Source organism: Ochotona princeps, chromosome 6 (assembly GCF_030435755.1).
Source record: "Ochotona princeps isolate mOchPri1 chromosome 6, mOchPri1.hap1, whole genome shotgun sequence".
NCBI lineage: Eukaryota > Metazoa > Chordata > Mammalia > Lagomorpha > Ochotonidae > Ochotona > Ochotona princeps.
In genome coordinates this window covers 54,108,178-54,132,490 of record NC_080837.1, presented here as the reverse complement: position 1 = coordinate 54,132,490, position 24,313 = coordinate 54,108,178, and the positions used below count along the sequence as shown (strand labels likewise).

The 24,313-nt window shown below is 40.4% G+C and overlaps 1 protein-coding gene across 2 annotated transcripts in view; it reads right to left on the bottom strand.

The window, feature by feature from the left end:
- The window catches only part of AKAP6 (A-kinase anchoring protein 6), a 555,986-nt gene that overhangs the window by 456,598 nt on the left and 75,075 nt on the right, over positions 1-24,313 (bottom strand). The window contains exon 2 of one of the 2 annotated variants that reach the window (XM_058666316.1): positions 10,426-10,480. The exons of the other annotated variant lie outside the window; for it this stretch is intronic. The gene's annotated coding sequence lies outside the window, so the exon portion shown is untranslated. The remainder of the gene's footprint in view (positions 1-10,425; positions 10,481-24,313) is intronic. 2 annotated transcript variants of the gene reach the window in all.

Here is a 24,313-nt window from a genome sequence, read left to right as displayed (position 1 = left end):
CTCAGTGCTCAATTAAGGAAACAAAAAATGCACAGCTGACTTAGCAGCACAGCTGATCAAGCAGAAGAAATAATTCCTGTTTGAAGACATGTTTTTTGAAATAATCAAGTAAAATAAAAAGAAAAAAGAAAAAAAAATAAAAGAATTAAGAAAGCCTTCAAGACTTATAACGCCCCTTTAACCAAGCAAACAATCTCATTAGGAGTGTTGCAGAAGACTGGATCTGTTCAATCACATTATTTCTGAAAGCTTTCAAAACTATGGGAAAGACAGGGACACTTACACACAGGAAGTCTAAGGAACTCTTCATAGATGTGAACAAAGCACAAAATAAATTAAAATATACCCTCAGAGATATTACAGTCAAATTGTCAAAGTACAAGATAAAAGGATAACTCAAAAAACAGCAGAAGAAAGAAGCTCAAAGAAATACCACTTACAAAGAAATACCCATTAGAACAGCAGCAAACTTCTCAGCAAAAACCTTGGAGGTAATGATAGAACAGGGTGATATAATCAAATTCCTGACCAAGGAAAATGCCAGCCAACAATACTATACCCAATAAAGACATCTTTTAGAAGTAAAGACGAAATAAAGAGGATCCATGATAAGCAGAAGTTAGGGAACTCACCACAACCAGGCCAACAATACACAAAAGACTTAAGTGAGGCCCACATCAAAGTAATAATGGAGTAATAAAATCATCAGGAAAACACTAAAGTATATAAAACTCAACAGTTACAGGTCAAGGGAATAGAGACTAAAGTCAGAATTTACCAGTACAGAAAACCATCAAGTAAAAAATGAACAAAATAAGAGACAAAGAATATATAACCACCAGTATAAATTTTACAGAGCAAAACCCTTTGCCAACCTCAGAGTTCACTGAGGAAGACATTAAGAAAATGGGGGACACAGAATTCAAAACACTTGTTATAAAACTTCTTATCAACAACGAGAAACATGTAAAGCAGGCATTCAAGGTATTCAAGAAATATGTCACACAGGAAATGAATCAAATGAAAGCTGATATATCAGAAATTAACAACACAGTGGAGCAAACTAAAAGTACAGTGGAGAGTCTCCAAAATAGAATGAAGCAAGCAGAAGAAAGAATCTCAGAATTAGAAGATATTTCCTGTCACCAGGGAGAAACAAACAAAAAGCTGGAACAGAGCTGGATCAGGCCAAAAAAAGTATTTGAGAATTGAAAGACACTATTAAAAGGCCACACATAAGAGTTATGGGAGTCAGACCTTCACCACAAACTATTAATACGAGCAACAAGGACTATATCCCAACTGCCAAGGAGGCCACAGGGAATTGGATGCCCTCGGAGGCCGAGTACTCTGAGGTCACCCACTCCCAACTGGAGCTTCCGCAGGGGATGGAAGAAGTCCAAACACTACCTCGCAGAAACCAACGTCATCGGAAAGACAACCAGAAGCCCTGAGCGGTCTGCAGAAACAGAAGAACAATAAACGTCCTTCGGGACCAGGGAGGAGAGCTTTCTCTGGTCCGAGACTGGCTCCACCTCTGGACCCCCCACTCTCCCTCGCAATGACCATCGGGATAGCTCTGAAAACCCCTCATAGCAAACAATCATACAAACTAAAAAAACCTAAAATAAATAGACAAACAACAAAAAGTAGAGCTTGGAATCTGACAGGAAAGAGCTGGCGTGGATTGGCTCATGCCTCGCTGGGTGGGACACGAAGATTAGTCACTCCTCACCATGGTGTTGAGGATTTTCCTGCACAACCCCCCCCCCCAAAAAAAATGTTCTGCCCCTTAATTGTTGACAAATGTCTTGTTAGAGTTACAAGCTAGTCTAGATTATCCTAAAATCTGCAAAGATCAGCAAAATTATACTTCAACACAACAAATGGCTAAATACGAAAATGAAATAGACACGAGACAGATGAATGATACCTCATAGCCATTTTAAGGTATATAGCAGCCGGTCCTGTATACAAACTAAAATTGAAATGTCAATGAGCTAATCATAGGTTGTGGTTAAGAACTTGCTTTTTTTTTTTTTTTAACATACTGGTTACTCAAAACCATGTCAATTCCATAATGTTGCAAATTGCTGTTGATGTTATATTGGGACTCTTAATTGATTGGGATGATATTCTACCAGCTCCAACTTCGGATCAGAAATGGTCTCCCCAAGAAACTGTTCAACCCATCTGGACAATAAGTAGCTGGACTCTATGCTTGGTATACGTTTGCAAGGAAAGAATCTTGATTGAATTTGAACTGTAATACTGCTTCAAGGTGGAGGAATCCACCAGGGGGGAAGGGACATGGGGAGGGGTGGGGAGATTCCCAGAGCCTATGAAACTGTCACATAATGCAAAATAATTAATAAAAAAAGAGTTAATGGGAGTCCCAGAAGGTGCAGAAAGAGAAGCTGAAATTAAAGGTGTATTCAATGAAATAATAAGGGAAACTTCCCTAATCTAGAGAAAGAATTGGGAAACAACATCCAGGAGGGGCACAGAACTCCCAACAGGCTTGACCAAAAGCAATTTTCACCATGATACATGATCACCAAGCTCTCTTCAATCAAACATAAGAAAAACATACTTAAACGTGCACGTGAAAAAAATCAGCTAACATATAAAGGAATGCCAATTAAACTCACAGGAGACTTCTCACAGGAAACTCTACAGACCAGAAGAGAATGGAGTGACCTATTCCAGATTCTAAAAGCAAAAAAATTGTTGGCCCAGGATAACATACCCAGCAAAGCTTTCCTTTGTCTTTGAAAATGAAATAAAATCCTTCTACAGTAAAGAAAAGTTAAAAGAATATGCTTCTTCCAAACCTGTCCTACAAAGGATACTTCAAGATGTTCTCTTGACAGAGAAAAAGTAAATGTGAAGAACATCCCAGTAAAAAAAAAAACAGAAGACTAAACCAATAAACAATCCATTGCTGAAATGACAGAACCAAATTACTACCCATTCATATTAACCCTGAAAGTAATTGGCTTAAACTCATCAATCAAACACAGATTAATGAACTGGATTAAAAAAAATCAAAACCCATCTATATTTGTTGCCTACAGGAGACATATCTCACCAAGAAAGATCAGCAGACACTATATCTCATGGATTTTGATTTTATTTTAAAGTTTCATCTCTTCAAATAGATCATACAGTAGCATCATTTTCTTCAAGAAGGTTCTTTGTTTTTCATTTCTTCAGCAACACATTAGTCATTCAGTAGCATGTTATTTAACTTCATGGTGTTGTTAATTTCTTTTTTCTTCCTGTTGCTGATTTTGTTTTGTGGCTTTTCATTTAAGGGGATATATAATAATGGTGTAATGGAACATGCATTCCTGCATCCAGACGAAAGACGGATTCCCAATGAAACTGTTGGACACGTGTAGAGTCAATACTTGCAAAAACTTGGAAGCAACTGAAATGCCCATCAACAAAAGACTAGATAAGAAAGCTATGGTTCATCTACTCCATGGAATACTACTTAGCTATTAAAAAAAAAATGAAATGCAGTTCTTTGTGGCCAAATGGGCCCAACTGGAAACCATTATGCTAAGGGAAATGAGCAAATCCCAAAAGGTTAGATACCACACGTTTGCCTTAATTTAAGATGAAATGATGTCAATCCGAAAAACAGTTACCTGTAAACTGTAATATTATTTCAACCCCAAACAGCCTGTATCTCATGCAATAAGATATTGTGAAGTAACCAATGTAGCAACAATCAATGTGAGTCAGACTGCCTATGATCTACATCAAAGAATTGTAAAACCTAATATACTTGGGCTTGGCAGCGTGGCCTAGAGGCTAAGGTCCTCGCCTTGATCCCATATGGCCGCTGGTTCTGATCCCGGCAGCTCCACTTCCTCTCTGTCTCTCCTCCTCTCAGTATATCTGACTTTGTAATAAAAATAAAAATAAATCTTTAAAAAAAAAACCTAATATACTTTTACAACCCTATGCTACTCGGAAATGGGGCAGGAGAGCAGAGAAATCTTCCATCTCCTTAGAATGTGTGAGGAAGACGTGAAGTATAACCTATCAGGAACATAACAGATAACTTATAGACAACAGACTCGAATCAGCATTAGACAATAGTAAAACCACAAAAACATACAGAGGGAATCAAGAGCGATCCTGACAACCTCTTAACAGGACGTCATATGCACAAAGCTGGGGGGGTACCCCAGAGTGGAGCAGGTGGACAGGAGGAGGCTTGTATCCAAACCCTGGAGACTCCCAGATCCTACCAAGGACTCTCAGTACAGGCACCAAGGACTATATCCCAACTGCCAAGGAGACCACGGGGAACTGGAGTGCCTTCGGAGGCCAAGAACTCTGAGGTCTTCCACCCCCATTTGGATCTACCACATGGGATGGAAGAAGCCCAAATCCTTTCTCGCAAGATCCAAGGTCATCGGAACAACAGCCAGGAGCCCTGAGGGATCTGCAGAAACAAAAGAACAGTAAGCTTCCTTAGGGACTAGGGAGGGGAGCTTTCTCTGGTCCTTACTTGGTTCCAACTTTGGATCCCCACCTTCTCTTGCAATGATCATCAGGGCCGCTCCAGAGCCCCCCACCCCAACACACACACACACAAATTAGAATAGATAAAGAACAACAAGGAAAGCTTAGAACCAGACAGGAAATGGTCAGCGTGGATTCACACATACCTTACTAGGTAGGACACAAAGATTAGTTACTCCTCACTAAGGTATTGAAGATTTCTCTGCACATCCCTCCTAAAACTGTTCTGCACCTCAACTATTGACATATGCCTTGTTAGAGTTATAAGCCAATTTAGACTATCCTAAAATCTGCCAATCTCAGCAAAATTATGATTCAACACTATAAACTGCTAAATACTAAAATGAAAATAGACACGAGACAGCTGAATAGTATCATATAGCCATTTTAAGGTGTATAGAATACAGTTGTATATAAACTTGAAATGTCAAATAGTCACAGGATGTGGTTAAGAATCTGCATTTTTTAACATATTGGTTACTCAATACAATGTCAATTAATTCCATAATATTGTAAATTGTTGTTGATGTTACGTTGTGGCTTTTAATTGATCGGGATGATACTCTGCCAGCTCTGCCTTCAGACCAGAGATAGTATCCCCAAAAAAACGTTGAATTGATCTGGACAATAAGATGCTGGACTCTATGCTTGGTATATGTTTGCAATGAAAGAATCTTGACCGGATTTGAACTGTAATACTGCAACAAGGTGGAGGAATCCACCATGGGGGTTGGGTATGGGGAGGGGTTGGGAGAATCCCAGAGCCTATGAAACTATGTCACATAATGCAACGTAATTAATAAAAAATAGAAAAATAAATAAATAAAAACAAATTATTTTTTAAAAGGAGAACTGCCAGTCCTCTCATGGGTTGCAACTCCCATTGGTGAGCATGAGAACCAGGGTTGGGGGTGGGCCTGATAAGACAGGCTGTGGCAACCACCAACATGACTGTAAACTGGATAATGGGGTCTATTGGGCTGAGCTAGGCTTCAATGCCCATTGGCATGTATAAGAGCTGAATGGGAGGTTGGACAGACTGGACCAGTCTGCCATACATACTGGCAAACACAGGATCCAGAGCTGGCGACAGGCCTGGTGGGGGTTATTGGAGGTCACTCTGACTAGGCTGAAGCTCCCACTGGTTTCTATGAAGGTTGAGTGTGTGGTGGGCAGGATCAGGATGGGATCCAACACGCACTGGTTTGCATAGGAGACAGGGCTGGAGATAGAATGACCCAGCAATTGCAACCACCAGTGTGTGCGTAGGCTGATGTGGGTGATGGACAGGGCCAACCCCACACTGGCAAGCACAAAACAAGAATCATGTCCAAGTTCACCTCAGATGAGGTTTCTTTGGGGATCCCCCAAACTGAACTAATGGGCTCAGAACTCCAACCACAGGGAGAGATGCAGGTTCCATGGTCTGGCTGTGGAGTGCATGTGTCAGAGCTGGGCCTCCTCAATGGCTTAGACAGGGCAATGAATGACATGCCCAGATGCACTTGGAGGACATGGCAGTCCATTGAAGCCTGCAGAGGACACCTGGTGCCATAATAGAGGAAGGAGGACAGAACAAATTGAACAACTGTCCCAACCAGATGATGACAAGAATTATCTGGGCAAATGGAGACTCCAAGATTGACCATGTCAGCCAATGGACATTAGAAGGATCATCCTTGGGTCAGTGAGATCAACAGCATTTTTAAACTATCTAAATGACTTGGGGAGGACTCTCAGAGCACCTTCCACATTGGGGACCCTGGGATGGCATCAGATGGCCATTTCCCATCCCCAAGTACTGAGGTGGATGGGATGCTGGATGTGACTTGTGCCCTTACCTCACCCTTTCTTTCAGAAACATAAAGAAGCAAAAGAAAATCTGGAGTCCATGGTCTCACCCACTTTCCCCTAGTCCTTAATCCTTCCCAACTTAATCAACTATGTGATTATCATCAAAAATTAAATTAAAACAAAGAAATGTCCTAGAAAGAAAGAAGTTTATAGCAAAACAGAAAGATTCTAAACAAATAAATATTGCGACTAAATGGGCTAAAAAAGAAAAAATGCCCAAAATTATTAGAAGGAAATGTAAACTATCAATGAAAATACGTTTTAAAGATTTATTTTTGGGTCCAACACAGTAGCCTAGTGAGGCTCAAGTCCTCACTTTGCACATGCCAGAATACCACATGGGCACCAGTTCTAATTCCAGTGCCCCCACTTCCCATCCAGCTCCTTGCTTGTGGCCTGGGAGGGCAGTCAAGGATGGCCCAAAGCACCCACGTGGGAGACCCAGAGTAGGGTTCAGCTCCTGGCTTTGGATTGGCTCAGCTCTAGCTGCTGAGGCCACTTGGGGAGTGAAACAGCAGACAGAGGATCTCGCCTCTCCTCCTCACTGTATATCTGCCTTTTCCGATAAAAATAAATAACTCTTTTTTAAAAAGATTTGTTTTTATTAGAAAGACAGATTTACAGAGAGACAAAAAGAAAGATCATCCATTTGTTGGTTCATTCCCCAAATGGTCCCAATGGCCAGGGATGAGCCAATTCAAAGCCAGGAGCCTCTTTCAGGTCTTCTACTTAGTTGTGCAGACAGCCAAGGCTTTGGGCGATCATCCATGGTTTTCCCAGGCCACAGGCAGAAAGCCAGATAGGAAGTGGAGCAACCAGGACATGAACCGATGCCCAATAGGATGCTAGAAATTGAAGGTAAAGTATTACCCATTTGAGCCACAGTTCTGGCCCTAATAAAATTACTTTTGGAAATGATAAAATTGGAACACTTTTAGCTAGAGCAACCAAAAAAAAAGACGAAACTAAAAAAAAAATCAGAATTAAAAAGGAGTTATTTTATAATTACCACCATAAAAACATGTAAAAAAATCAGTAGGAACTAGTACAAATAATGATACACCAACAAATTATGATACTTAGAAGAAAAGGATCCATATAACTGACTGCCAGGAGGACAAAGAAAAATCTAAAAACATCAGTAACAAACAAGAGAATGAAAGAATTAATAAATAACAAATCAATACTAATTTGTCTCCCAAGAAAGACAAGCCCAGGGGCAGATTAATTTTGTTGAATTTTACCAACCTATTAAGGAATTAACTATTCCAAAGTATTAAAAGGAAGGGTGTCTTTACAAAGCCATTCTAAATTGTATTACTCTGATATCACAACCCAAAAAGACTAAGAAGAAAGCAAAGCAAAACAAAAATAGACCCAAGATTTGAATGAACATTTCTCAAAAGAGGACACAATAGCCAGCAAATATGAAAAAAAATGTGGTATCACTAATTATCAGGGAAATGTACATGAAAACTACAATGAGACATCAATTCACCCCAGTTAGAATCTCTATTGTGAAAAAAAAATTTCTGCAGGGATGTATGGAAAAGTCAAGTCTCATCCACTGCTAGTTAGAATAAAAATTAGTACAACCACATGGAAAACAGTGTGGCAGTTTCTCAAAAACCAGAAATAGAACTCATGAGATTCAGCATTCCCACTGCTAGGTATATTTATTTAAAAAAAAAATCACATGTCAAAGATAATTCTCAACTTACAAGTTTATTCACAATAGCCAAGATGCGGAGTCAATCTACCCACCGACAGATGGATAAAGTTTATGCATCATAGCATTAGAATAGAATATTATTCATTTATAAAAACAAATGGTTTTGTCATTTACAATAACTTGGATGCCATACAACAACAAATGTTACATATTCTCACTTACATATGGAAACCAAAATATTGACCTCAAAGAAGCAGAGACTCAAATAATGATTCTCAGAGCCTAAGAAAGCTATGGGACAGGGAATGATGGCGCAAGGATGGCTAGTGTATACATGGTGCAGCTGGATAGAAAAAAATAACTTCTAATGTTCCATAGCACAGGTAATTATTCTTGACAAGAATTAACTGAATATTTCAAAACAGCTGGTAGATAATTTTTGAATGATCTCCAAAGTAATTATGTATGTCTGAGATGACAAATATGCTAATAACACAATCTGATCACAAAATAATATATATATTCTGAAATGCCACATTGCAATTACTAAACATTCACAATCCCTATGTATCAATTTGAAAAGAAAAGACAAGAAATGAGAGATCAGTATTGTAGGGAAGTGGACTGGACTGCTGCCTAAAATACTGACATCCCACATGGAACACCAGTTTGAAGCTCAGCTTCTCTGGTTCTGATACAGCTCTGTACTTATACACCTAGGAAGGCAGCAGAAGATGAGCCAAGTTCTTGGGCCCCTCCCACCCACATAGGAGATCCAGATGGAATTCCTGGGTCCTGGCCAGCCTTGGGGAGTAAACCTGCAGTCAGAAGCTGTTTTCTCTTTCTCCCTTTCTTTCTTTCTCTCTCTCTCTCTCTCTCTCTCTCTCTCTCTCTCTCTCGTCTTTTGAAGAGAATAAATAAATCTTCAAATAGGAAAGAAAAAGTGTTGGGCGTGGAAGGAAGGATAGTGGAATGATGGAAAAAGAAAGGCTGGACAGACAACTGGTCAGATCTCTCATGGAATTGAAAACTTCCAAATCACCAAACATAAGTACATGTGCATAAATATACACATACTAATTAAAGCATGGGTGAGAAAAAGTTTTTGCTTAGAACACCAAATTTTCCCAGTTATTCTACCCAATGACAGCACAATACCTTAAAAGTATCAATTTACTATTAAACATTCCATCAATGTACACACTATAAAAACATTTCACCACAAAATATTTTTGCTTCATCTGATTCTCTTCAAAAATTAAACAAGATACATAGTAAGTTTACATGTTACAAAAGAGCATAGAGAATAACACAGAGGTGTCATAAACAGAAACAAAATCTATTGATAAAACTATTGCTTTGCTAACCCTGTGTTTATAGTGGCTTACCCAGGTAGCACGTAGACCCTGGCAAAAAGTGGTAAGCATGTCTTCCTAAGATAACATACTCCAGCATCTATACCTTGGCTTAATGTCTTCAGTACCCAAGAAGGATGGCCTAACAGCAGAGTCAGAACCCTAACAATATATGACTCATGGTTGAAATGTTAATTACATGCTATATAATATTACTGAGTTACCTAAAGAAAAGATGATATCCCAAGTGGAGATGAACAAGTACCATTTACATATGTGGAATTTCAAGTGCTTATTTATTTGAAAAAAGTTACATAAGGGGAAGGGAGGAAGGGAGGAAGGGAAGGAAAGAGAGAGGGAGACCTTCCATTCTCTAGTTCACTCAAAATTCTAAACTGAGTTAGGAGGCTGAAGCCAGAAGCCAATATATTAATCCTGGTCCCCCATCTGGGTGCAGGGGCTCAAGGACTTGGGCCATCTTCTGCTGCTTTTCCAGGTACATAATAAGAGCTTTGGGTTGGAAAGGGAACAATCAGGTTAGGAACTGGTGCTTATAGGGGATACTAGCATCTCAAGCAGAGACTTAACCCATTACACCACAATGTGCCCCCCTTAAGTGTTTATTTTAAAACAGATGAAACTAAAATGTTTCCCTCAAATCCTCCTCCAAAGAGGGGCCATCTGAGCTCCTGATTAAAGTGTAGCTTCTAATACCATGTAAGGCTCCCGTGCACTGCTAGACTGAAATAAGCCTCGGAGCTTCTTCATCTGCAGGATTCAGATTTCTGAGTGACTATTACACATGCAGTGCACTATGGGGAGAATACAAGTCCCACTTGACCCCACCATCTCCCTCACAGACTTACTCCGTTGGCGAGAGCACCTCAGAATTCAGTCCAGGCAGCTGGAAGCTAGTGAATGCTTTGGAGGGCAGTGTCACTGTCTGCCACCCACAACCATGGGTATCTACAAGATAATGCATGCTGTGGAAAAGGCACTTACAAGACCAGTGCCAAGACAACCAGGTCAAAGCCCCAGTACCAACAGCCATGGGAAACTGGAAAGGGAACTAACAGCTCTCAGGTTTGAGGAATAACTTTAATTGTATAAATTTTATTTTTGAGAATTTTTACACATTTGATTAGGGTGTGAAGGGTCAAAGCCTAGAGGAAAGTGGGTGTGACCATTGTTTTCACATTCTCTTTTTTTCCTTCCTGTATCTGGGGGGAGGGGAGAGATAAGGAGAGAAGCCACATTCAGCCTCCCAACCATCCCAGGGTCACCAATGTGGAACATGCTCCAAGGGTCCTGCTCAGGTGGTTTCGATAGTTCAACAGTTCAGTATTGCTGACAATCTTGCCAATTCAATCATGAAGAAATCTCCCCAGACTTCACTGGCTGACATAGTCTGCCTTAGAGTCTCTGTTTGCCGAGGTATTCACTGTCAATTCTTGCCTGGGGATTGATCAATATGTTCTGTCCTCCATCCTGTTATGGTATCAGGTGTCCTCTGCAGGTTCCAGTTCAACTGAATCACTGGACTCAGAATTCTAACCATGGAGAAAATCACAGACTACATGATCTGACTGAGAAATGCACGTGATGGAGCTGGGTCTCCTTAGCTTAGACAGAGCAGTGGACAGCATATCACATGGAGGATATGGCAGATTTGAGGAATAACTTCCATTCATACCTAGTGTTACTATTAAAACCTAAGGTGTAAAATGCGGTATTACAAGTGGTTTAAGGAAAAGGAAAATAAATCATGGAAACCCTGGAACCTGAATTTCTCCTTAGTTCCGCTCCCAGCTAAAGCAAAACATTTATCATATTTTTTATTTTTGTCTGAGAAATGGGTATAATGTTTGCCTTACAAAGTTATTTCAAAAATTAGCAATCATTAATTGATTCAAAAAGCGTTTATTCAGCAACTGCTATGTGCCAGGCACTGTTTCAGGGACTTGGGTTGCACATGTGGACAAAGCAGACTAGGACTCCTGTTCTTGGGGTGCTCACATTCTAGTATGCACAACAGTCTTCCACACAACAGACACGCAATGGATGCTGCTGGTCAATACTGAAGTGATGTAACAAAGGTATTATGAAACACAACTTAAAATTAGTCCAAATTAAGCAGAATATTCAAATTTCATTCCCGTGGGAAAAAAAAACAGAATTTAGAAGAGTTTACAGAGGACACCTGGTACTACAACAGAGGACAGAACAAATCAATCAGCTACCCGCAGCCAAGTGTTGGCAGTGAATACCTGGGCAAACAGAGACTCTAAGGTGGACTATGGCAGCCAGTGGAGTCTGGAGAGACTTCATCGTGAATGAAGTGGCAAGATTTTTGGAGTGTGCTGGAACAAGGTGTCCATGCAGAAAAATCTATCCCATCTTCACGTCCTCCAGGTCAGCAAAAGCTCAGAGGTCCTGAAATTTTCCTTAGCCCACCCAAGAACAGATTTCCTGATTCTAAATGCCTAACATTTAGTACTTAAATGATTATATTTTCTTCAGCTTCCCAGATTCAGTCAGCCAGGATTTAGAAACAATGAACAATTTGTGTCTGAGTAACCGGGAGTTTGTTGTACTACATGAAATATAAGCACAGAATAACAAACGTACATGAAGGATGACGGCTAAAACATGATGATGGGGCCCGGCGGCATGGCCTAGCGGCTAAAGTCCTCGCCTTGAGCGCCCCGGGATCCCATATGGGCGCCGGTTCTAATCCCGGCAGCTCCACTTCCCATCCAGCTCCCTGCTTGTGGCCTGGGAAAGCAGTTGAGGACGGCCCAAAGCTTTGGGACCCTGCACCTGTGTGGGAGACCCAGAAGAGGTTCCTGGTTCCCGGCTTCAGATCTACGCGCATTGGCCCGTTGCGACTCACTTGGGCGGAAGATCTTCCTCTCTGTCTCTCCTCCTCTCTGTGTATATCTGGCTATAATAAAATGAATAAATCTTTAAAAAAAAAAAAGCAGTTACTTCAAGCTTAGGATGTAACATGTCATTGAAAGTCAGAGCTTAAAAAAAAAACATGATGATGGTGACATACGTGCACTGAAATACACTTCCCTTGCTCACCTGACTTAAAGAAGATTAGGGGCTGTGAGCACAGTGAGGCCACCCAGAAGGCAGAATGGGAAGCTCTGAGATGGGGAGGCTCAGGCTCAGAGGGAACACTCAGTGTGCAGAACCAGGCATCAACTGGACGCAACTCTTCTCAAGTTTCAGCGTGTTTCCTGTTCAAGTGAACTTCCTGGAAATCATTCTGCTACAAATTTCTGTATCAACAAGTATTTCCCTCATTTTTTATTTTATCTAAAACCTATTTTTGAAATACATACTCTCAATTTAAATTACTAAGGAAGCATACATAGAAGAGGTGGGGAAGAGTAAAGTATTCAAATATTATAACCAATGATGAGTTAGCCAACTGTTTCAGGTACTGTTACGGTGTATATTAACTCGCCTACTCTTTAATTAATCCTGTGAAAGAAGCACTACCCTCATTTTGCAAATAAGTAACAGAGGTTCCAAGCGTTAATCCAATATCATTCCTACTCTATGTGGCAGACCCAGGATGTGAACCTGTATGCTGATCACAACCATAGCCTGGACTCAACCTATAACACACAAAGTACAATCCCCAAAATACTGCATTTACCTCCACAACGCAGGCCCTCTTTCAACACACTTGTTCCAGCATCTTTCCCTCACGCCCTATTTCCCAACAGAGCCACTGAATTCAGAAAGCAGTGTAAAGAGAGAGGCAGTGCTCCATCTGATAATCCACAGTGTTAACTACCTCTGAATAATTCATGACTACCTGAGAGAGCTTCCAGAGTTAGATTTGAGGGCTACCAATCAAAATATATATATATTAGAGGTTAAGATGCCCACATCCTAGGGGCAACATTGCTGGCATAATGGGGAGTGAACAAGTGGATGGCAGATTTCTGTCTCTCCCTCTGTGTGTAATTCTTTCAACTAAATAAATAATCTTAAAGATTTATTTACTTTCATTTTAAATGCAGTTTTTACAGAGGAGACAGAGAGAGAGAGAGAAATAGACACACACAGAAACAGAGAAAGATGGAGAGAATGAGAATCTTCCAACTGCCTGTTTACTCTCTAAATGACCGTAATGTCTACAGCGGAGTCAGTCTGGAGCCAGGAGCCAGGAGCCAGAAGCTTCTTCCAGGTCTCCCACATGGGTACAGAATCCCAAGGATTTGAGCCATTGTCCTCTGCTTTTGCAGGCCATAAATAAGCAAGGACCTGGATCAGAAGTAGAAAAGCTTGGCCCAGCACAATAGCTCAGTGGCTAAATCCTTGCCTTGCTAAGCATCAGGATTCAATTCGTGTGTTGGTTCATATCCTGGTTGCTCCATTTCCCATCCAGCTCCCTCCTTTCGGTCTGGGAAAGCAGTAGAGGATGGCCCAAAGCCTTGGGACCCTGCACCCACGTGGAAGACCCAGATGAAGCTCCTGGCTCCCAGTTCCTGACTGACTCAGCTTTGGCTGCTGTGACAATTTTGGGAGTGAACCAGCAGACAGAAAAGATTTCTCTCTGTATCTCCTTCTCTCCATAAATCTGATCTGCCTTTCCAATAAAAATAAATAAATCTTAAAAGAAAAAAAAGGAAGTGGAAAAGGCGGGACACAAAGTAGTGTCCATATGGTATGTCAGAGTCACAGGCAGAAGCTTAGCTTGCTATGCCACTATGTTATCCCAATAAATAATTTTTAAATATTTAGCAATGTAGTAGCTGGCATATAGTGGCACTATATGAGTTACCGCACTTGTTTGTGCATCATTTCTCAGGTTAGTCTTATGCAGACTATGCACAACTTGAAGACGTGGACAACAAAACATTTTAAACCCCCATACCACCTGGCATAGGACTGAATATGTGGACGATGAACAGCAGCAACAAGAATGAATGTTGGCTACAGCAACATCAGTAATAATCACAATCAGAGAATAGTTAGCAGCAGTGATGGTCATTGTGTTCATCTGGGAACTGGACCAGTGGATGGAAGATATTTAGCTGTTTCTTTCTTTATCCCTGCAACTCTGTCTTCAAAAAAAATAAGTGGCTTATTTAATAATACTTGCTTATACATGAATATATGTCTTGAACGACATTTTATAAAAAGTTCCACAAAGAAAAACATTACAAAGATTCATACATGAGCAAAACTGAACCATGGACACCCCAGGAAGAACAATTCAAATGGGAAAACATTATTTTCTGGTTAGCAAATACCTCTCTGTAAACACCACCACACCTGTCTAAATACATGTATTCAAGATTCAGCACAGCCACAAAAAGCCCATGAAAAGGACTGCATGCCATAAAATAAACATCCTAACAAATAACTGGAGAGCAGTTTAAAAAAACAGTACCAGGATAACTCTCACTTACCACTCACTACTGGCTGGGATTTTTATTAACAAGTGGATGAAGATCAATCTGCTCATTGAGAACAAACAGCTCTGGAGCCCTGACTTCCATTCAGGCCTAATGAGTTCTTCCTAGCCCAGCACCTTCCTCTTTCCTCAGCAGTAGGAAATCAGAGGTCAAAAAGAAGGCTCCGTGAGGTTGAACACTGGGTGAGAAGTATTTGCTCAGAGGTCTCTAATCAGGGGGTCTAAAACGCAGAAAGCCCAGGCAGGATCTCTTGCTCTACACAGATACCTACAAGCAGTGATTTCTGCAGTGTGCTGGAACAAAGTGTCCATACAGAAACATCTACCCCGTCTCACGTCCTCCAGGTCAACAAGAGTTCAAAGGTCCTGAAATTTTCCTTGGCCCACCCAAGAACGGATTTCCTGATTCTAAATGCCTAACACCACCAAGTGCAGCATTTGCCAACAGTGGGCCTCAGCTGACCAGTGGAAAAACACAGACTCTGATAGCATCACATGCATGTCCACTGGCCAATGGAATTAAAAGATCAGGGTTTTTTTTCTCTTGGTGGAAAAAAAAGACTTGAGAGCTACATGTAGTTTCTTCATTACATGTATTTTCCAGAAACCTTCTGAAGGACCTTTGTAAATACAGATTTCAAAATAGCTAAGATGAAAAAACACAAGTACGAGGATCTGGGTTAACATTTTTGTGCTCGGTCTAGAGATGCGGTTATCTCAGCTGTTTCTTCTTGGTCACACAGACTTCCTCACTCCTTCTTGATGTCAGAGGCAGATAGTGGCAATGCAGAGAGGATTGACTAATTTAGCAGAACCAAGCAAACCTAGGCCCCACTCTCATCACAAACACCGACTCCATATTTCAACAGTGTGGAATTATTTACCAACTTGTACTGGACCAAAGCTCACCTCCCTAAAATGAGCCAATGGGCAAACAACCAAGAAAACATCTTGTGAACTTTAGAACACTGAAAATGCAGCTTGTGTAAAATGATCACTTTCTCAGTCTAGTACTGTTTATAGCTATCACTTCTATTCCCATTAACCTAGGGCCTTTTCACTTATTGCTTGTTCAACTTACTTGGTGAAGCATTAAGCCTTTAAATGTAATGTAAATTTAAAAGACACTATTTCAAAAACTGAAAAAGAAAGGGAGAATGAGGGAAGGCAGGTGGAAAGGAAGAATAGGGGAAGTAGTATCATTAGGTTCTTAGAAGTGTATCCATGAACTATACACTATTTTTTACTATTATTTTTATCATACAGTTCCATAGGCCTTGGGACTTCTTCCCTCCTCCTCCTTCCCAGATGCTCCCTCCTACTGATTTCCCCCATATTATTACAATAGTATAGTCCTTCATAAATAGTCACAAGTCCATTATTCTGCTGTAAAGAATTTTTTAAAAGACAACACATACACACAAAAGAAAATATAGCTTGCATGCTCTAAAGAACTTTCAAAATAAAGAAGCATTATGCAGTACTACTACTGCTGCTTATACCCATTGCGTAGACAGAACCCACATTTCTGGTACTTTGGAAGGGATGGTTTTCTCTCTCACTTCAGCCATCAGTGGTTCTGAGCTACAGAAGGCTAGCTGCAGAGGTTTACCTATTGCATTGTGTGATTCAGTACCAAACGCAGGCAATGTAACCCATAACATGGGCTCTGGCCACTCCACAGATTATCTAATAATTGCCAGTTAAAATCTGAGAAGTGCGGATAATGGAAGGGGCAGCTGCCATTTAAGTACTAGCAGCAATTCTATTACTGCAAATACAAGGCCTTGAATTATCTTTGGGATAAGTAAAATCTTTGTTTTGAAGGGAAAAAATTCCAAACAGAATCTTGGACATACCTACCAATTTTAAGAGAAAAATATGAGAAAACATAACCGTAGATTATTCAAATTAAAAATGTAAGTATTCTGTTTACAGATTTTTGTTACGGACTGAGCATGAATAAGCATGAGAGACAATTTTGCCCTACCTTGCAGGGGAAGTCTAGACTGAGAATAAGGTTTTTCCTAAAAAAGAATGGATATTCCAATCATTGTGAGAAATGGAGATAGGAACAATAAAATAGAGGCTCAGCAAGCTAATCCCATTCTGAAGACAGAAATTTATTTCTCCTTCTGGGCCTTGAGGCAGGTATGTTTAAATTCTTCTAAATAGGCCTACTCAAAATTCTCCTACTGTCAATTGGACTCTACTGTACAGAAGCCTGCAGGAAATTACTCAGGTAGGCACCTGGAAGTTTTCTGAAGCTATCCTAGAGCTACGTACTCTGAAAGAGCCACAGTGCTGTAGTCTAGATGTATCCCTCCAGCTGAATTCAGACATAGAAGCTACAACCTCGAATGTAACTGTATTTGGAAAAGGAACAGTATAAAGACAATCAAGGTTAAAAGAAGCCAAAAGGCCAGGGACCTTATCCAATAGTTCTTTTTATTTTTACTTCATTTTTTAAATTATTTTTGTTTTATGATACAGTTACATAGGTCCTAAGATTTTCCTTATCTCCTCCCCAACCCCCCCCCACTGAGTTCCCCTATATTATTACTATAGTATAGTTCTTCATAAACAGCCATATGTCTGGCATTGTAGGCATGGACAATGGCAGAAGAATCCAGCATCCAACTGTCAAGATATACTTAACAGTTTCATTGGAAGTCCATCTTTGATGTAGAAGTAGAGATGCATACTGCATTGAATCCTCACATCTGGATATGATAGTCTCCATTATATAGTTATTGTACATCCCCTAAATAAAAAGCCACAAAACAAAATCAACAACAGGAAGGAAAAAAAGAAACAAAAAGGTTGTAAGCTGAATAACATGCTACTGAATGTTTCGCTGAAAATGAAAAAGAAACTCAAGACTCTTCTTAAAGAAAATGCTACTACTGTATGATCTATGAGTCAATGAAGAAATTAACGAGAAAGAAAGTGTTTTGAAATATTCGTGGTCTTTTAAGAGCACCTAGTGAGGTTACTCGTCTCCCGTCACCATGTGAGAACACGGTGAAAAGGTAGCCATCTACAAGCCAAAAAGAGGGCTCCACTGGAAATGGAATTGGTCAGCATGTTGATCATGGACTTCTCAGACTTGAGAAATGCGAGGAAATACACATCTGTCATTCAGCCATCATTGGCATTTATTTTATAATAACTTGAAAAGATTAAGACAGAAAGCAAATAACTGTTTCAGCACATTTTTGTCTGATATTTGTTTCATTATTCCTTCACTTTAACTTTTTTCATTAAAACTGACATCATGGGGGAATCAAGATGGCAGAATAGGGTAAGGACACATTTAAACTGACAGAGAAATATTAGCCAGTGAACACCAGAGAGGGCACAATCCAGGAAATGGGAGAAGACTCAGGAGAGGAGCTTTCTCTGGTCCTTATCTGGTTCCAGCCTTGGCTCCCAGGCCTCTCTTACACTGACCATCAAGGTTGCTTGTGAGCCCCAAAATCAGTTCAGATAGACAGAGACTAATAAACGTCAGCTAGTTGATAATCACTTAGCTTGTACCTTACTAATCAGGCTTCCCATCTGGCTTTTCAGATAGACAGAGAGAGACATAGATATAGATATAGAAAGTCTGGAACAGCCAGGGGAACAGGCCAACTAGCCTATAATCACTCAGCCTGTACTTACTGGTCAGGCTCCCTATTTGCTTCTCCTGAACTTTACTAGGTAGGATATAGAGTTAAATTCTTCCTCACTCACTGGATTGTTGGGGATTTCCCTGCTCACTTGCCTAAAACTTTTCTATTCTTCAATTGTTGAAAAGGAAAGTTCTGTAAAAACATGCTTAATCACTATATACTGCAAAGTTTAAATTATGGCTTAATTTTCTCCCCCCTCAAAATTATCAAATTATGACTGTTAATGCTAAACAAGATGTAACTGCATAGAAACTTTGATGTTAAGTTTGTACTCAGCTGCTATATATACAATGGATGTTAATGTTGATTCTTCCACTGTTCCTGTGTCACTCTGATTTAGGTTAAACTCAAAAACATTTTAGCTTGGGTCCCTGCGGCGTGGCCTAGCGGCTAAAGTCCTTGCCTTGAACGCCCCGGGATCCCATATGGGTGCCAGTTCTAATTCCGGCAGCTCCACTTCCCATCCAGCTCCCTGCTTGTGGCCTGGCAAAGCAGTCGAGATGGCCCAAGCTTTGGGACCCTGCACCTGTGTGGGAGACTGGGAAGAGGTTCCAGGTTCCCGGCTTCGGATTGGCTCAGCCCCGGCTGTTACGGCTCACTTGGGGAGTGAATCATTGGATGGAAGATTTTCCTCTCTGTCTCTCCTCCTCTCTGTATATCCGGCTTTGTAATAAAAATAAATAAATCTTTTAAAAAAAACATGTTAGCTTGGGAGAAAAAGAAAAGGTTTATAGTAGCTGGTTGTGCATATACTAAAATTGAGATGCCAAGGAAGTAGTTACAGGATGTGGTTAAGAACTTGCATTTTCTAACATACTGGTCACTCAATACCATGTTAATTAACTTCCTGATGCTGTTAATTTTGATGTTTCTTCCTGTTGTTGAAGTTGTGTAGTGACATCTCATTGGAGGAGATGATACTCTGCCAGCTCTACTTTCAGACCAAGGATGGTTTCCCAATGAAACTGTTGAATTTATCTGGACAATAAGATGCTGGACTTTCTGCATGGTCCAAAAAAAAAAACAAACCCACGACAATCGAGACAAACACTACTACTGAGAAGTGTACTCCATATATATGAGCATATGGCACTCTCTCTTGTTTTCTAAAATTAGAGAAGATCCTGCTCCCTGTGTGGCAAGTGAAACACACAGCAGGAACATATGGTGATGGTGACACCTTTAACCAAGGGAGATCACAGATCTTTGGGTTATAGGATGTAACGGGCAGGCACCAGCATAGAAGCTTGATGGGAGGACAGGAACATCAGACTGAAAGCCCCATGAGAGCATTAATGCCCATTCCCTCTCTCTTGTCCACTGCAATATCCCAGGTCTATCACCCCCTATAGCCTGCAATAGATAATACCTATTGCATTTCTTTGATGCATGTTTAGGCATAAATGGCAGGATAATGTGAGGGAAATGTAGTCCTATATTTCAGCATTTAAATACACATTGTTGTTCTAGTAGGATTATAAAGAGAACATAACACTTCATTGTAATTCCCAGGGATACTCCAGTAATATTAGATGGAAAGATGTATTTGGGAACCACATAAGAAATGTTCTGTGATAAATACACCTGTTATTTGTCTAGTACAGATTTTCAAAAGTCTTAAGGGAATGCAATGTTGGAAAGAGGATCCAAAATTTCTATTGCTAAACCATCCTCCATCATTCTCTAGTCATATGATTTCCATGGAATCAACTCCAACCCTAGTGCACTGGGATGAAGATTCTCTGGGGGAATTTGTCTATGTCTGACTTAAAACAACAATACATCCCATCCCTACAACTACACTGTTTAATCCCAGAATGGTACATAATCTAGCAGCAACCAAGAAAACATGTTAATCTTCTGAAATTGGTAGTGCTAGAAAGAAATCGCAGAGTGAGCCAGTGAAGCTGACAGCAAAGCAAACAAATCATTGAGAAAGGGCCCAGGGAGGGTAGTAGAACACCGGAAGCTCAGCCTGCCTGTGACATGAACCAATAAATTTTCACCTTGTTTGAGGTACCTTGGGTTAGATTCTCTTGCCCTTACAATATAAGATTCATGATAGACACATATCCTGCTTGTCCTTTCCTCCATTCTTCAGGCTAGAGCAGGCTGAATCACAAGAGCAATGAGCTCCTTTCCCTATGGTTTCTCAGCAAGGGCTGCTGGGATTTTTCTGGTATGTCTTAATGATTATCCTGCCAGAAGTGAATGCTCTGGGTAGGCTTTCCTATGTTCCTTAGGATCCAGCTTTCAACCCATCCCTGCTGTTTCCCATAGTAGAAAGGCAAAGTCCCATTATGAGACAACTGGAGAAATACCTGCACTTAAAATTTAGAGTTATACCTGCAATAACATAAAAGCTGTCTCCTTTTTTGTCCCAATTATGTTCATAGCATAGCTACTACCCAAAACCAAGAAAGGGGAACTTCAGGAGCCTAGTAGAATGATATAGGGAACACTTCCCCTGAAGGCAGAAGGTGATTGTTGACTCTCCCAACACTGTCTTATATCACAACACTAAATGCCCATGACTATTTCTTTTCCATTCTACATTGCAGGTAGCTAGCATATAGCCACATCCTTATGGTTAAAAAATGTCAAGGACTCAATTATGTCCACACACCATTTCTATATTGAAGTTCTAAATTCCAAAATAACAATTTTCCGACAGAGCATATAAGGAACGTTAAGGACAGTTACAAGAATAGACTAAAACCCTAATCTGTTCTTTAAGGGACCAGTGCCCTTAAAGAACAGACACCAGGAAAGGCCATGTGAAGAAAGCAAGGAGACCCCCAAACAGCAAGAGAGCCCTTACCATAAAATGATATCATCTGGAACCTTATTCTTGAAATTCTAGCTTCTAGAGGTGTGATAAAAAGAATTTTATATTATTTAGGCCTCTATGCCTATAGCATTTTTTTAAAGATTTATTTATTTTTATTACAAAGTTAGATATACAGAGAGGAGGAGAGACAGAGAGGAAGATCTTCCATCCAATGATTCACTCCCCAAGTTAGCCACAACAGCCGGTGCTGAGCCGATCCGAAGCCGGGAACCTGGAACCTCTTCCAGGTCTCCCACACAGGTGCAGGGTCCCAAAGCTTTGGGCCATCTCGACTGCTTTCCCAGGCCACAAGCAGGGAGCTGGATGGGAAGTGGAGCTGCCGGGATTAGAACCGGCACCCATATGGGATCCCGGGGCGTTCAAGGCGAGGACTTTAGCTGCTAGGCCACGCTGCCGGGCCCGCCTATAGCATTTTGTTATGGCAAAATCAGCTAACTAACACACAGAAGTGAAAGTTCCATAAAGTCAATGGGAATAATTGTGTGATTAGGCAAATATCATGTCAACTTGTACTGAGTAAAAAATAAAGTACTATCAACAGGCAGCAAGTCATATTTTATAATACCAGACATAAACAGACAGAAATCAGGCCAACTAGAGTGAAGAGTCACTTCTGACAAAACTGGAGCTGAAGATTAGAAAAGACAACACAGTGGTTTTCAAAAAACAAATGTAATGTCATGATGAAGAGGGAGCTGACCCTGTTCTAGTTTCCCCAAAACCAAAAGATCAATGGGAAAGGAGAAGTTACAGCTGGCTTCAGCTTAACAGTAAAATGTTATCACAAAAAGATTGTTTCTCGGGCCAAAGAGTACCTTATTGTCAAAAATAGATAAGAGAAGCTGAATAAGCAACTTTCAAAAATATCAACTAATTCACATCATGGGGCATATGTTGAACTATAAAATTTTGACTTCTCTCAACTTTATGATCCTGTGAATCTATGACTAATAGCACAGTAATTAAGAACCAGACTACCAGTTTCAAATCCCTGCTAGTCACAACCCATATGACTATGATAAACCATTTAACACTTGTCACTGTTGTTCATTGATAAAATTGGGTCACTAACAGTATCTCTTTATGGTGATTAAATGAGTTAATATATACAAAGAACCTTCTAGGCACCAGGCATCTGTTCTGCCACAAACCTACATAAATGTCAGCCACTACTACTATAAACTGAGAGATGACTTTGTGCATAGTCTCTTTAACTCTTAAAGCAGAATATCAAAATATACATATGGCCCTGAGTCCTCCAGATTAATGTATAAAAACATCATCTGCAATGTTCAATAGATCAGTAAAATGGGTATTACCATTCAATTTAAGATGAGGGAATAAAAATTGTATACTTGAGCAACCTGCAGCAAGTTATAAGGTGATGATAAGGATTCATATAAATACACTTTCATCAGGCTCCAAAGGGTGGGCTCTTTCCATTCTAGTAGCCATTTCAGAAGCCTCTTCTTTCCATTACCGAATTTCATTCTTGCCATACCCTCTGGGGTAAACAGAGCAGACAGTATCATGTGGGATTTAAATATACAGTCTGAAGTCAGATATCCTAAGGTGAAATGGCAGATCCATCATTTACCAGATGTAAGATATCAGGTATGTTACTCAATTTCAGTCTCAGCTCCTTCACTATAAAATGACGAGGAGGCTAATAATACCGCTGTAGAAGGGTTGCTGGAAGATCAATACACAGAAATCACTTGGCACTTAACTAACTCTAGTGAAATGTTAAATATTACTGTCACCTCCATTGATGATTACAGAATTTGAGAAAAATCACTGAAATAACCCATACTAAAAACTAGGTTTCTTTCTTCTCAACCATCAGGATATGTAGGTTCAAACCCCAGTTCTTCCTCCTGACTACCATCTGCTGATGCAGGTCCTGGGAGGCACAGTGATAGCTCAGGTAGTTGAGTCTCTGCCACCCACATGAGAGCTCCAAGCTTCAAATCTAGGCAAGCCCGAGGCATGGTGGGTATGTGAGAAGTAAACCAATGAAACAGAAGGTACATGTGTGTGCATTCATGCATGTATGCCTCTTCAACACAAGTAAAAACTTTAAAAACAAAATAAAATGTAGCGTATCGTATTTCCACAAACATAAACACTACTAACGTTGAGCCTTTGGTCAAAATGATTTTATTTCCACTACTTCTCAAGCCTTAAATATCCATTATGGATTTATACAAACATCTTAATCTACATCTACAGCACGTTAGATCCCTGATCAACCCTCTTCTGTCAACCCCTCTAGCACTGCTCAGTAAAGAAGTTTCTGGTGCTAATTGTGCAATTATAGCCTCCACAGTCAAGGACACTTCCAGGCCTCAACTGCCCTGCTTCTCGTCCTGCTATGAATTCATGGATATGACTATTATAGTAACACAATTTGCCTCACATTTGGCTTTCACTTTCTTTGCAAAATGGAAGGGTCTACCTTATGACCCTTCCAATGACCCCTGCTGGACTTCTGAAAAAATCAAATGTAAGTAAACATTTCCTCTTGGTGAAACTCCTTGCCAGCCTAACACCGATTATTATGTCCTTATTACAGTCTCTGATGGTAGCCAAGCAACACTCACTCCTCTGCTTCTGTGGCTTGGGAACCAGAATACAGTCCTTAAATTTAAAAAATAATGCGTTTAAAAGAGACGAATGGGGACTAAAAGCACACTGACTCAAAGGAGGCCTATGATCCACACGTTGACATAGCCGAGGGGTTTCTATCAGCCTGGGTTCCCAATTCCTTGCCAAATCATGATCTCCCATATGGTAGAAAGGGTTGCTGCCACGGGACAGCTGCTAAGCTGCAGCTAAATCCTGTCTGTAGCGCTTACTGCCCAGAGGGTGTCACCTCCAAGATGTTCAGGACTCCATCTCTCCCTCCCTGCCTGCCCATTA